The sequence below is a fragment of the Carettochelys insculpta genome, unplaced genomic scaffold, assembly GCF_033958435.1.
Source record: "Carettochelys insculpta isolate YL-2023 unplaced genomic scaffold, ASM3395843v1 scaffold_0035, whole genome shotgun sequence".
In the NCBI taxonomy this organism is placed as follows: domain Eukaryota; kingdom Metazoa; phylum Chordata; order Testudines; family Carettochelyidae; genus Carettochelys; species Carettochelys insculpta.
This window is the reverse complement of record NW_027439072.1, coordinates 355,339-369,982: the sequence shown is the minus strand read 5'-3', so window position 1 is coordinate 369,982 and position 14,644 is coordinate 355,339. Positions and strand designations below refer to the sequence as shown.

At 50.3% G+C, this 14,644-nt stretch overlaps 2 non-coding genes across 2 annotated transcripts; one reads left to right on the top strand and one right to left on the bottom strand.

Annotated features, from left to right (window-relative positions):
* Positions 1 to 1,168: 1,168 nt before the first annotated feature.
* On the bottom strand, positions 1,169 to 1,241 carry TRNAV-AAC (transfer RNA valine (anticodon AAC)). The gene has a single exon. It is a non-coding gene; the product is annotated as a tRNA-Val (tRNA).
* Positions 1,242 to 5,263: 4,022 nt separating this feature from the next.
* TRNAI-UAU (transfer RNA isoleucine (anticodon UAU)) lies at positions 5,264 to 5,356 on the top strand. The gene is given in 2 exon segments: positions 5,264 to 5,301; positions 5,321 to 5,356. It is a non-coding gene; the product is annotated as a tRNA-Ile (tRNA).
* Positions 5,357 to 14,644: the final 9,288 nt, after the last annotated feature.

The window sequence follows — 14,644 nt, the reverse complement described above, 5'->3', positions numbered from 1 at the left end:
GCTGCTGGAAATTAGGGAATTGTGCTGCCAGAAGGGAGCTCTGGGTGTGGAAGGTGCCTAAGACTCGGGGGTGGGTGTGAAAATGGGGGTCCAGGCTCTGGGCTGGTGTTCTGGAGTGGGTTTAAGCTGTTGGTCGGGAGTGGGATGTAGAAGGGGTCAAGGGTCCAGGCTGGGAATTGGGCTTTGGGGTACATGAGGATACTGGGTGGAGATCACAGATATGACCCCCATGGAAGTACCTGTGAGCTGGTGCCCATGACAACCAACTCCCCCTCTCCAGCTCCTCACAGCAGAAGCTCAGCTCACCTTCACTCTAGGATGCCAGCAGCTTGAGGAACCAAGCAAGCGGCAGCAGGAGGTTGGAAGCCCAGGGCACAGCACTGAATCCCTGAGGGCATCTGAGTGGGACACGATCCCTCCGTGCAGGGCAGAGGTGGAGGGCAGGATGGGTTCCAGCATAACCATTACCCATACAATGAAGATCTGCCCCAACATGTGGCTACCACTGGCCTCTTTCAGCGAGGTACCGACCCAGACGGAGCTGAAATTCCCCACGTCTGTCTGCACCCAGCCAAGATTGACAGCGATACTCAGGATCCCGTCCCCGCCGTACCCCAAGACCTGTCACTTGATGAGCATGTTCAGAGCAGCCTGTGGGTGAGATGCAAAAGGCAGAGACAGCAGAGTGTGGGGAAGGGAGTGAGCCTCATAGGAAATGATTTGCCCTTCCCAGGGGTGGGATGGGGTGGGACAGGCAGACAAGGAAATGAGAGCAGCCTTCATTTTAATTTTGTCTTTCCATGTGGAGAGAAAATTTTATGTGCACCGAGGCAAGTGCAGATGGGAACTGCCAATAAAAGCGCCAGCTGCTGACTGTGTGTGCACCATTCCTGCCTCCCTTCTCCCTTAGGAAATCAAGCAAAGGAGGCCAGCAGGTAGAGGAGGCCTCCAAAGACCAACCACCGAGGGCAGGGGGATCCAAACCACAAGCCTCCTGAAAGTGACCGGTCTAACACTTGAAGCTTCCCCACACTGAGAGCAAAGGGGATGCTCAGCTGATGTCACCACCTTCTGTCACCCAGGAGTCAGACTTATTGGAGCCTTTGGCTAGGGCACAAGGAGATGAGCCATCCAGTGTAAAAGGGAGATACAGTAATGGAAAATTTGATGCTTCTGCCTGGTTTTGAACCAGGGACCTTTTGCGTGTTAGGCAAATGTGATAACCACTACACTACAGAAGCCCTTGTCAAACACCTTTCCCATCCCCACAGTTCCATCCACGAGGAACCAATTGCCCTGGCACACACGGCTGGAGAACCTTCGAGAAATGGGGGGAGCCCCTCACACACTCAGCTGCTCCAGCAGAGGGTTGCAGCTGCACCCAGGAATTATGCCTTGGACTTCAAGGGGCGTGTGACGTACTAGAGCTGGGAAGAGCAACTAGTAAGTCCCATCTCCCTGCTGTGTGTGTCAGGGGGATCTGGCACAGAAAGCAGCCCAGAGAGAGAGCAGCAAAGAGTCAGGAGCTGCTGAAAGTCATTTTCATCTCGACATCTGACAATCCTCAATGCACAGGAAATGTTAAGAAATGAAATAAGCTGTGGGTTGTGAGGCAGCAGCTGTGAGCTGGACAGAGCCAGAGACAAGGGAGGTGAGCAACACCTGGTGGGTGTTGCTGAACAGACATTACGATTGTTAAACAGGGGAGCCACAACTCACCTGCATGAGCCCAGCCCAGCAGAATGGCTTAACTTTGCCTGGAGACTTCACAATGCCCCCAGATGTGCCTGGCCTTCTGTTCTCCAAGCACACGTGCAGTTTGCAGATGAGATCAAGCTGGGAGGGTTTGCAACTGTTTTGGAGGAGAGGCTCAGAATTCATAATAATCTGCACCAAGTGGGGACATGGTCTGAGGTAAACAGCTGCTAACCAGGCAGCAGGAGAAAACAGTGCGTTGAAGAGACTTTCTCTGGGCCTCGCTGAGCAGGGGCCCCAGGGTGACTCATCCACATGGAGACCTGCTTTGGGCCCTGTGGCTGGTGCTGCAGGCTGATCTCTTGCCCCCAGTGTCAGAGAGAGGGGAATGTGACATTCATCCCCCCTGGGCAAGTGTCTACACCTTTCCCAGCTGTGCGCTGCACAGCCCAGCCCAGCCTAGCAGCTGGGAGAGACCAGAGCCCCTGAGCCAGCCTTGGGAATGGGCCCTTCCCTCAGAGGCAGCTGCCCATGTCACTGGCTGCAGCTGAGACAGGGCTGCCCCCACTTGTTCCCATGTCTGACTGCAGCAATGCACCCTGGTTGTGTCTGGGGCCCTGATCTCCCCAGCAAGCCGCACTACAGGGGACAGAAATAAAAGTAGCATTGGTGGGCCAAACCAGCCCATCCTATGTGCCCAGCCAGCCAGCGAGTGGCAGGAAGGTTCCTGGCAGGACTGACTTTGGTGGATATGAAAACCCACCATGCACGTGGGGTTATTTAGCTGAGTGGTGAAGGTGATGTTTGCTAATCCCTTGTACTTGGCAGGAATGGGTTCAAATCCCATCTTCAGGGTTGGAACTGCTTTTGTTGAGCCCCAGCCCCAAGGGGAGGCTGCCAGTGGAGGGGTGAGATGATTTCATTTACCCTGACAGGGCCCAACCTGTCTGCAAAGGCAGCCGAATTGTGTGCTGCTCTCTGGGGCTTAGCAGGGCCCCAAACTCAGCCAGGGGTGTGGTGCCTTTGCAAGGAGGGGGCAGCCTGTGAAATGGGCAGCTGCCTCTGAGGGAAGGGCCTGTCCCCAAGGCTGGCTCAGGGTCTCTGCTCCCTCCCAGCAGTGGGCCGGGCAGTGCCCATCTGGGAAAGGAGACTTGCTCAGGGGGAATGAATGTTTCTCTGCCCTTAACAGCAATAGATGCAGCTACAGCTTGGGCCTGGGGCAGGTCTCCATTCAAACGTCCCACTCAGGGTTCTTCTGCACTTCTTGGCAGCCAGGGAAAAGCTTCTTTGGGACATACCTTCTGGCCTGCAGTTAAGGAGCCCCAGCTGGGGATTGGCTGATTTCCTACCACCTTGTGATGATGGCATCAGCACACATGCTGCTTTGGGGGTGGCATTAGTGAGGGTTGGGGGGAGCAGCCAGGCTCAGGGGTCTTTATGGAAGTCCTCTGGCTGCATGTAGCCATGGTCCTCCCCTTCTCTTGCACTGTTCTCGGGTGCTCAGTGGCATTTGAGCCATCCCACAGAGGTTCAGTACCAGCAGTCCCACCTCCAGGGGCCCAGAAGAACAAAGGTGAGCTGGCCTCCAGCCTGGGACTCTTCCTCTCACCTTCTGTCCCCTGATATTTTAGCCTGATCTTCATGCTCCTTCCTTTAAGTGCCATGCCTGCAATAGAAATAGCCTGGCAGCTCCAGGTACAGGCACCACCACCAATCATGTAGACAAAAGAGAAGCTATGGGAAACACAACCTCAGACATCTCAACACAGACTGAGGAGTTCTAGAGCCCCAACCTGTTACAGGCATGTGGGTGAGTCAGCCCAACCAGAGGCTTAGCTCCAGTGGGCCTCACTCATTAAGCAGGATGAGGAGCTGTAACTCAGATACACCCGTGTGCAAAAAAGCCCAGCCCTTGGAGGGAGGGAGATTTAGAACAAACCACAGACATTTGAATTCAGATTTCAGAATCCTGTGTGCTGTCTTTTACACAATGTGATTGGCAAATTTTGGCTCTTTTGGGCACCTCTGAGATTTTTGTAAGCTGGCACCCTACACTCTATGCCACCCTCCAGCTGTTTCACTTCTCAGGACACTCCTTCCTACCCCATCTCTACCCCTCTTCTCCCTCAGACATTGAGCCCGTACCGTCTTGCTGCCCACTCCACTTGGCTGGAGACTGACTTTCTCTGAAACCCCCAGAGTTTTGAAACAGGTGCATTTTTATTTTATAATAACCAGCCTGCAGAAAATTAACAGAAATACACATATGGGGAAGGATGTTGGTGCTTGTGTATAAATATCAAGCTGAGGAAGCACATAATGGCCCTGGCTGTGAATTCCTACAAAATTGACATCCTCTGTACACACACATTTACAAAATGTGCAGCTACTTCATTGCCGAATGTGATCCATTTGATAGACTCTGAATGAGAACCTCTTTAGAGAAATGAGACCCAAAATTCCTCATATCAGTGTCAACTGTCAGTTGCCCTGTTTAGCCAGATTTCAACTGAGGGAGGGATTTACTTGGTATATATGCAATGGCTCTGGCAAACAATGAGGGTTGCTCTCCATTTTAACCCCCGCCCCATACAATACAAATCCAGAGTGTGTAGGGAAAGGTGAGACAGCTGGAGTCATACAAGGAGCTGCCTTTTAAAGGAGGGGCTCGGACTTGAAACAAGACATCTTGATCTACAGTCAAACACCGTAACCCTGACCTACCCCCACATTTCACTCTAGCTTGTGCCACTGATCTTCCGGCCCCTTTGAACAAACCCTTCTTCCCCAGGTTCCCTTTTCTGTCCCAACCCTCAGGGGTTTTACAAATGGGGCTTTATTAAAATTTCTCTCTCCCGGTGCACACCACAGCTTCCCCCTACTGCCCTGGCTTCTCCCACTCACAGAGCTGCCCTCACTCAGGGAGGCTGGTTTCACGTGAGTGGGGGACAGCTCTCCCATCCACTTGGGCTGCGGCCACACTTGGCCACAACTTTGAAATGCCCATGCAGATGGCCATTTTGAAGATTTCTGATGAAGTGCTGAGTTGAATATTCAGCACTTCATTAGCATTAGGACGCTTCCAGCTGCGGTACTTTGACAGCGCTGCTTTCGAAAGCACGTGGCTCGGCACGGCTACATGGGGGTCCTTTTGGAAAGGACCCCGCTCCTTTCTAAATCCCCTTATTCCTCTCAGCGGAGGAGCCCTTTTAGTGCCTTATGCACAGCAGCTGTGTGGAATAGCAGAAGCACAAGCTGGAGTTGGAGGAGAGGCAGCCAAGGGGGCTGAGTGGGGGTAAGTGGGGATGGGCCCCAAGCTGCTGCCCCAGTGTAAAGAGGGGGGAGGATCCTGATGCCATGTCACAGCCTTGGAGAGGGTTTGTGATCTGCCCCACACTGGCCCCCCAGACAGGTTCTGCTCTGTGACTCCCCCACTGGGTCCCAAGGCCATAGCGGCATTTGGCAACATGGATGCGATGGAGGTGAGGGGCTGTGACCTGTCGAAACAGGTCCTGCTGCTGAAATATGACTTGACCCCCAAGTCATATGGGTCCTCTTTAAAAACACAGCTCCAGTGGCGCAATGGGTTAGCACACAGTACTTATAGAGCAGTACTGCCCTAGACATGCTGAGGTTGTGAGTTCAAACCTCACCTGGAGCATTGCTTTTTCACCTGGTTGGCTCTGAATCATCAAATACTTTGACTGGAAGGGACCTCAAGAGGCCAGCGAGTCCAGGCTGCTGCGCTCATGGCAGGACCAAATACTGTCTACACCATCCCTGATAGACATTTCTCTAACCTGTTCTTAAATATCTCCAGAGATGGAGATTCCACAACCTCCCTTGGCAATTTATTCCACTGTTTGACCACCCTGACAGTTGGGATCTTTTTCCTAATGTCCAACCTAAACCTTCCTTCCTGCAGTTTAAGTCCATTGCCTCTTGTTCTATCCTCAGAGGCCAAAAAGAACAAGTTTTCTCCCTCCTCCTTATGACACGCCTTCAGATATCTGAAAACCACTATCAAATTCCCCCTCAGTCTTCTCTTTTCCAAACTAAACAAGCCCAATTCTTTCAGCCTGTCTTCATAGGTCACATTCTCTAACCCTCTAATCATTCTTGTCGCTCTTTTCTGGACCTCTCTAATTTCTTCACATCTCTCTTGAAGTGAATTGCCCAGAACCGGACACACTACTCCAGCTGAGGCCTAACCAGCGCAGAGTAGAGCGGAAGAATGACTTCTCTGTCTTGTTCACAACACACCTGTGAACGCATCCCACAGTCATGTTTGCTTTTTTTGGAACAGTATCACACTGTTGACTCCTATTTAGATTGTGGTGCACTGGGACTGCTAGATCCCTTTCTGCTGTAGTCGTTCCTAGACAGTCTCTCCCCATTCTGTGTGTGTGAAACTGCTTGTTCCTTCCTAAGTGGGGCACTTTGCATTTGTCCTCATTAACTTCATCCTGTTTACCTCAGAGCATTTCTCCAATTTTTCCAGATCATTTTGAATTATGATCCTATCCTCAAAAGCAGTTGCAACCCTCCCAGCTTGGTATCATCTGCAAACTTAAGAAGCGAACTTTCTATGTCAATATCTAAATTGGTGACCAAGATATTGAACAGAACCGGTCCTAAACCAGACCCTGAGGAACCCCACTTGTTCTACTTTTCCAGCAGGATTGAGAACCATTAAGAACTACTCGCTGAGTATGATTATCCAGCCAGTTATGCACCCACCATATCGTAGCCTCATCTAAATTGTATTTGCCTAGTTTTTTTTATAAGAATATCATACCAGACCATATTAAATGCTTTACTCGAGTCTAGGTATATCTCATCTACTGCTTCTCCCCTATCCACAAAGCTCATTATCCTATCAAAGAAAGCTATCACATTGGTTTGACATAATTTGTTCTTTACAAACGCATGCTGGCTGTTCCCTGTCACTTTAACACCTTCCAAGGGCTTGCAGATGATTTCTTTAATTGTCTGATCCATTATTTTTCCTGGCACAGAAGTTCAGCTGACTGGTCTGTAGTTTCCTGGGTTATTCTTATTTCTCTTTTGATAGATGGGCACTAGATTTGCCCTTTCCCGGTCTTCTGGAATCTCAAATGTCTCCCATGATTTTCCAAACATGGTAGCTAAAGGTCAGATACCTCCTCAATCAGCTCCTTGAGTATTCCAGGATGCATTTCATCAGGCTGTGGTGACTTGCAGACATCTACTTTTTCCTCAGTGATTTTTAACTTGTTCTTTTTTTATTTCAAGGTCTAACCCACCCCCTTTCCCCCAAGCAGTCACTTTGTTGGGCATTCCTTCATCAGACTTGTCAGTGAAGACCAAAACAAAGAAGTCATTAAGCAGCTCTGCCATTTCCAAGTTCTCTGTTACTGTTTTTCCCTCTTCGCTGAACAGTGGCCTTACCCTGTCCCTGGTCTTCCTCTTCTTTCCAATGTATTGATAAAAAGTCTTCTTGTTTCCCTTTATTCCTGTCGCTTGTTTGAGCTCACTTTGTGCCTTAGCTTTTCTTGCTCCGACATTCTTGTGCTATTTGCCCATATACATCCTTGGTAATTTGTCCTTCTTTCCATTTTTTATATGATTCCTTTTTTATTTAGAGATCCTGCCAGATGCGCTGGTTAAGCCAAGCCACTCTTTTGTCATATTTTTATCTTTCCTACGCAGCGGGATTGCTTGCTTTTGGGCCTTAAATAAAGTCCCTTTGAAAAACTGCCAACTCTCCTCAGCTGTTTTTCCCCTCCGTTTTGCGTCCCATGGGACCTTACCTACCAGCTCTCTGAGTTTACCCAAATCTGCCCTCCTCAAATCCATTATCTCTATTTTGCTGTTTTCTCTTGCTCCCTTCCTTCGAATTGTGAACTCTATGATTCCATGGTCACTTTCATCCAAGCTGCTTTCCACTTTCAAGTTCTCCCAATTCTTTCCAATTGGTTAAAATCAAATCAAGAACAGACTCCCCCGGTAGCTTTTTCAACCTTTTGGAAAAAAAAATTGTCTCCAATTTTATCCAAGAATTTACTGGATAGTCTGTGACCTGCTGTATTAATTTCCCAACATATATCTGAAAAGTTCAAGTCCCCCATCACCACCAAATCTGGGGCCCTGCATGACTTTGTTAGTTGTTTAAATAAAGCTTCATCCACTTCTTCCACCTGGGTAAGGGACCAGGAGTAGACTCCCAACAGGACATCACCCTTGTTTTTTACCCCTCTTAGTCTAATCCAGAGATTCTCAACACGTCCATCTCCACCTCAGTCCAAGTGTGTACATTTTTAATATATAAGGCAACACCTCCCCCTTTCTTCCCTGTCTATCCTTTCTAAGCAGGCTGTACGCATCCATACCAGCCTTCCAATCATGTGTGTTATCCCACCAAGTTTCCGTGATGCCAACCAAGTCATAGTTGTATTTATATATTCGCACTTCCAGTTCTTCCTGCTTATTACCCACACTTGTTGCATTTGTATATTGACATCTAAGATATTGATTGGATCTTCCCTCCCTGTTTTGCCATGACCCTCTGTTTACTCTGCCATTGTCACCCATGCTGCCTCCCACTTCTGACCCATCTCCCAGGTTTTCATGTTCTCTATTTACCTGTGGGCTTTGCTCCCCCACCCCTGTCGAACCTAGTTTAAAGCCCTCCTCACTAGGTAAGCCAGTCTGTGTCCAAATACGGTCTTTCCCCTCCTCGAAAGGTGAACACCATCTCTGCCCAGCAGTCCTTCCTGGAATAGCATCCCGTGGTTAAGGAAGCCAAAGCCTTCCTGGCGACACCATTTCAAAGCCAGACATTCACCTCTAGGCTGCACCTGTCTTTGTCTGGGCCCCGACCACTGACAGGCAGGATTGAGGAGAATACCCCCTGTGCCCCAAACTCCCTCACCCGTGCCCCCCGAGCCCTGACATCACTCTTGACCTGCTCAGCGCCACACCTCACACTATCATTTTTGCCCACATGAATGAGAAGCATGGGGTAGTAGTCAGAGGGCCGGATAATCCTCAACAACATCTCCATAACAACTCGGATACGGGCCCCCGGCAGGCAGCTTATGTCCCAAGATGAAATGTCAGGGTGACAGATGGGCGCCTCCGTCCCCCTCAGAAGAGAGTCCAGGACCACCCCTACTCTCCATTTCCTCCTCGCAGTGGTGGCAGCAGACGTCCCAGCCTTGGGGGCTCGAGGCTTCTCCTCTGCTGTGTGGGGCGATTCTTCGTCTCCTGTATCAAGTCCAGCGTAACGGTTACCTTGTACCACGGCGGGAGGGTCCTGAGCAGGGTTGTAACACTGCCTGCTGCCAGCAGTAACCAGCTGCCCGTGTCCACCCTGATCTCTCTCCTCCTCCACCAGTGGTTTATCAGCCGTCCTGTGTCCTGGGACAGTTACCTCAGCTGTCTCAACATGAATACTGCCCAGGAGCTGCTCGTGGAGTCGGATACTCCTCAACCTGGCCACATCCTCCTGTAGCTCCTCCACCTGCAGCCTGAGAGATTCCACCAGCAGGCACCTTTCACACCGGATGGTCCCCCAGCCTGGATATCAGTGAGTGGGAATTGCAAGCCACAGTCCCTGCAAAGCCACACCAGGGTCTGGGCAGAGGCGTCCAGGGTCAGGCAGTGTGTGTGGCTTCAAGTACAGGTGAAGGAGACTGCAGTTGTGCTGTGGGTCTTCCTAACCATCATCGGCCCCTCTCTGTCAATCTCCTGCTCAAACTCTCCTGTCTGCAGCTCCCTGTCCACGTCGCTCCCCTGGTCACACTTGCCTCTGGCTTTTAAAGCCTCCTGCTCTGGGTCTGGCCCTCCCCCCTGTGAGTCACACAGGAGAAGGCTAATCAAGGGAACACGGGTCAGGCACAGAACCTAACTACCACTGAAACTGAAACTGAAACTCACCCACCTGAAATCAAAACGGCAGTTCAAATTCAAACAGTTAAGCTCACTCACTCACTCACTCACTCACCCACCCCAGAAGCCAGCGCTCTCACCTGGTAGCTTCTGCACCGGCAGGATCACTTGCTCTCCCTCTTAAACTCCCAGGTCTGCAGCTCCCTGTCTTGCTTTAGGGGGCTCGGGGCCAATGCCGGCAGCTCAGCAACGATGTCCTTTTCTTCTGCTGCATTGGTCACTTCTGCAGTTTCCTCTCTCGTAAGGCTTTGCTGCTCCTGGGCCTTTCCTGGCAGCTCTGCCCCGGCCTGGTGAATATTGCCTGCTGAGAGTCACAGTCTTGTTCCTGTGCCTGGGCCACACCCCACTGCTGCTGGCTGACTGTCATGAGCCAAACAGCTGTGAGCTTGTCCCGCATCAAGAGGTCTTTGTGCATCAGAATCCTGAGTCCCCCGGATGAGGGTCTTCTTCTCCTGCCCAGCACAGAACATGGCGAGCAGAGCCTGCATGTGCCTGTCACACTGTACCTCTGTGTGATGGATGGAACATAAACCTGAACCCCGGAGTTTGTGAACTGACTGCAGGTGAGGGCTGGGTTTGCTCAGGGCTGGTGCATTTGCAGAGGAAAATGTTAAATTTTTAAATCCATTTCAAACATCTAGTGCAACCCCCAACATACTGGAGAGGGAGATGAAAAGATATTTCCTTTAAGGAAACCCTGTGAAAAGGAGCTTTTGGGACCTCTTCAGCTGCAGCCAAATGCTCCAGCACTTTGCTATTCACCAGTAGAAAATGGTGAGACAGTTGTAGAAGCAACTTGACCTTTCTCTGAAGGAATGTGCACGTGACAGTCTGGCTAGCCAAGCAGTACATGGTGCTGGCCTCCCAAGACTGTCCAGAAAAGGGTTAAATTGCAGGTTGCCTGGTGTAATGGGCAACACTCAGCATTCTTAACTGTGCAGTCTGAGTTGAAATTTCAGTGGGACCTCCTGGCACAGTGAGTGTTGGCTGTAAATATCTGTCTGTTCAAGGACTGGGCCTTTTTTAGCCAGAGGGACGCCTGAGTGTGGGACTTTTCCTCACGCTGTATGAATGAGGCCCTCTGGAGCTTCACCAACAGTATCTCAACTTCAGAGGAACCGTCCGGAAATTGGCCCATGTCCCCCACTGGTTCAAAGCCCTCCCCACGGACCCAGCCAAAGGGGAATTGGTTGCTGTGTTTAGCTCAGCTGCTCTGAGGGAGGCTGTGGCTGAAACCCTCCTGCAATCTCCTCCCACTCAGCCAGCCACTGTTTTCCTGAGAGAGGGGCCCCTCCTAATCTCCACTACCTCCCCTCCACCAGCAGCCACCACAAACCTGGCACTGCACTTAGTTAGCTGGAGTAAATGCAAGTCGTTGTCATGCCACCATTTCCCATTGGTGTGGTCTGTCCCCTGGCTCAGCCACCCACCAGCCTGGCCCACTCTCCTCCTCAGCCAGCAGTGGAAAGCTGAAAACCAGCAAAGCAGACCCCACAAACCAACCTGCTCTTTCTTGTTCCTTCCACTGTACCAACTGATCTGTTAACAGAAGGGAAGGAAGAAACTCTGGCATTGAACGCAGACCACCTGCTCGGAAGACAACCGGGCTAACACTTACACCACACCCTCTTTGCCCTGCTTGTAACACCCAGAAATAGGGATCACTGAGAACCTGTCTTCATCCCCGGTGTAGCCACAGCACCTCTGGTGCAGTTCAGTTGTCTTCTCCGCTGGATATTAACTTTCTCTGAGAGGCGCGGGGCCTGGCTCCAAGCATAGTGCTCTGGTTTGGCTGCCACTTGCTGCGTGGACAGTCTCAGGTGGGACTTTGACAGGGACTCTGCACCAGTCACACGTAACGTAGGTGTCATATGGCCAGCTGCGTTCTGCTCTGTAGGGACTATTTTGGGATTGGCAACAAACAAGGAAGAGGAAAGGCCCTGAAAGGCTGAGCGGTTGTAACTGAGAGAAAGGCTGCAGGTGCATCTCAAAATAACTTACACAGTTTGCATATTCGGAGATACCTTTTTTTGAACTTGGGGCCTATTTCGAAGGTTCCATTAGCCCTCTCGTGATCAGGGGAAGTGGAACTGGAATACCACACTCAAAGTATCTGTATCTCTGTGTGATGAGCTGGCAGCTTCAGCCTACTGTTGGGAGTGAGGGAACTTGGATGTTCGGCAGGTACTTCGAAGCGCCTGCTGCTACACTGCCTGTCAGTGCTTCAGATTCAGCCGCTTTGAGGTTCCCAAGGTGGCCATTACGCTTATGAAGAGCTACATATGCGTCACAGCACCTCATTAGTCTTCTCCGATATGCCTGCTTAGCACGCCCCATTGGAAGGAGGGGGCTTGTATGGAAGCACCCAGAGAGGAGTTACTGACACTGAATGCAGACCCAGCAATACCTGTTGAATAACATGGTATCCGTAACTTGTTTCTCCCCCACTTCTTTGTAATCACTGCTGAGGCTCGAGGAAGATGGGAGAAAGCTGCCCTACATGCAGAAACCATCTGCCTCCCTTAGCTGCGGTAGCTCTGTGGGTGGGAGAAGCCTGGTCTGTGGAGGCAGCTGTAGGGTGCCCCGGAGGTAGAAAATAACAGAGAGAAAGCCATGCTAGTCTGTTTACTATCCAAACAAAAAAGCAGTGAAGTAGAACTTTAAAGACTAACGAAATAATTTATCAGGTGAGCGTTTGTGGGACAGACCCATTTCTTCAGACCAGAGCCAGACCGGAACAGACTCAGTATTTAAGGCACAGAGAACCAAAAATAGTAATCAAAGTTGACAACTTCAAACTTTCTTAGACAAAGAGTTAATGGGCACAAAACAGACATGAAAAGATTCCTGATTCACAGACCAGTTACTCTACATTTTAATGGAGTGGGCCAGTCTGTTAATGACAAGAATTTGCATCTTCTTGAAGAAAAATTTTCAGTCTCCTTTGGAAAAAGAGACTGCTGAACTCTCGTTCATATTCAAATGCGACACGTTAACGTGTGGTTTGAACCAGGATGCAAATTTTCTGAGATACTATAGGGGCTCTTTTGCATACTTGCCTTCATCTAACTCTTGACTCTGACCCCCCCCCACCACCATCCCACCACATTACTCTCTGATTTGATGACCTTGATAATATTTTTTTTCTGATTTGTCAATGTTGATGACTATTTTTGGTTCTCTGTGCCTTAAATATTGAGTGTGTTCTGCTATGGCTCTGGTCTGAAGAAGTGGGTCTGTCCCACGAAAGCTCACCTAATAAGTTATTTTGTTAGTCTTTAAAGTGCTGCTTTACTGCTTTTTTGTTCAAGAGAGAGAAAGTTTAATTAAACTCCATTTGTAAAACCACTCTGGACATGGGGAGGAAAAGGAACTGTGGAAGCCGGGTTTGTCCTGCAGGGGACTGAAGAACAATGACTCAGAAGAGAGTGTCACTTGCGTACAGAGGAACGGCAAAGCCGAGGGCCGGAAGAGGAGAGTGCTTGTGCTGCCAGCGGGAGAGAGAGAGCTCACTCCATCAGTCTCCTCAGGCTGAAGGCAGGTGGTAACAGGAGACTCCTGGATACCCACAGCTTTGAGTCTCTTCCTTTCCCACAGTGGCCCATTTTCAGGATCTGCTTCTTCTCAAGCAACCCCTTTCTCCTTCTCCACAACCCAGCTTCTGTCTGATACACGCAGGATGTGGCCACACGAGCCTCCCTTTTGCAGGGGCTGTGGGAGTGCGCCACTTCAGAAGATGCTGTGATGCGGGGGGGTATGTGTGTCTGTGGATGTGAGTGGCTCACAGAGGGTGTGGGGCTCCTGTTGAGGGTAACCTGGTGACCAGGTAACACCTTTGTCCTGCAGACAAAGGGGGAGGTGGAGCCCAAGGAGTTTAGATTGAAACTGGGAGGTAGGAAGCAGTTAGTCTGGGCTGGGAGGGAGAGAGACAAAGGAGGGAGCAAGGCCCCAGCTCTGGGGGCCCTCAGGGCCTCCTCTCCCCAACATGGATTGGACTGGCTGTCTCTGCCTGCTGTACTGTGTCTTCTGACAGATGCTGTGTCCTGTCAGCTAATAAACCTGCTCTTCTCCTGCTGCTGGATGGGGTGCAGAGCCTGGGGAAGCCTGAAACCCTCCCAGATGTGAATGAGGCAGTGATATGAATATGCAACAACTCATTTGCACAAAGGCAGCCCCATGGACTTCAAAAGCTCCACTGGAGCACACAATTGATCAAGTCATTCTGTCTGATTTTGAAAGGCCCCCCTTTTTGTTTACCTTGACACTACCAGTTGGGAAAGGATGCTGTTGTCAGAGTTGCCACCAGCGTGGTGCTCTGCTCTCTCCAATGTGTCACTCGGCTGCGTGCGTGTGTTCCCTCTGTGTGCTGCCCCAGCTCAGCAGATAGCTGACACAGCAGACTTGAAGAGAACCCCCAATGACCACAGAGTCTAGTAAGGTGCGAAGGCACGTCAGCCAGGTTTATTGCTGTATTGGACACAGTAGTAGTTCCCTGTAGATTTCTTAGTCTAAGTCAGGGCATACTACAAATATGCACCCACGGTCAATGGACTCGGCTCGGTCAGTGGCGGGACTTTCCACTGCCCCCTTGGCCGGACCCAGACCACATCCCAAGATTACATTCTTATACACAGGTACAAACAGCTTACTCATCACTCCTGACGTATTGAGGTACAGCCCTTCTACATAGTCAGGTGCCGCCTCTCACCTTGTACATGGTGGTTTGAACAAAACACTATCCATCATATGCCCCTTTTGCCCCTGTCATTGGGATGGGTCAGCCTGTTCTTTCTGATGTGTGAAACATTCCAGGGTCAGGCATTCTGGTACCATGTTTCTGTTTCAACACAACAAGTAGACAGGTTTCTGCAACATCAACCCTCTTCTTGCCAACTTCTGAGAGCACTGCCTTCCTTTTGCTTACAGATGCACTTTGCTTTCTGTTAGCAAAGTTTTGACCATTACTTTGATTCAGGCTTAAGGCCTCAGACTAGGCCTGTACTTACTACAGATACTT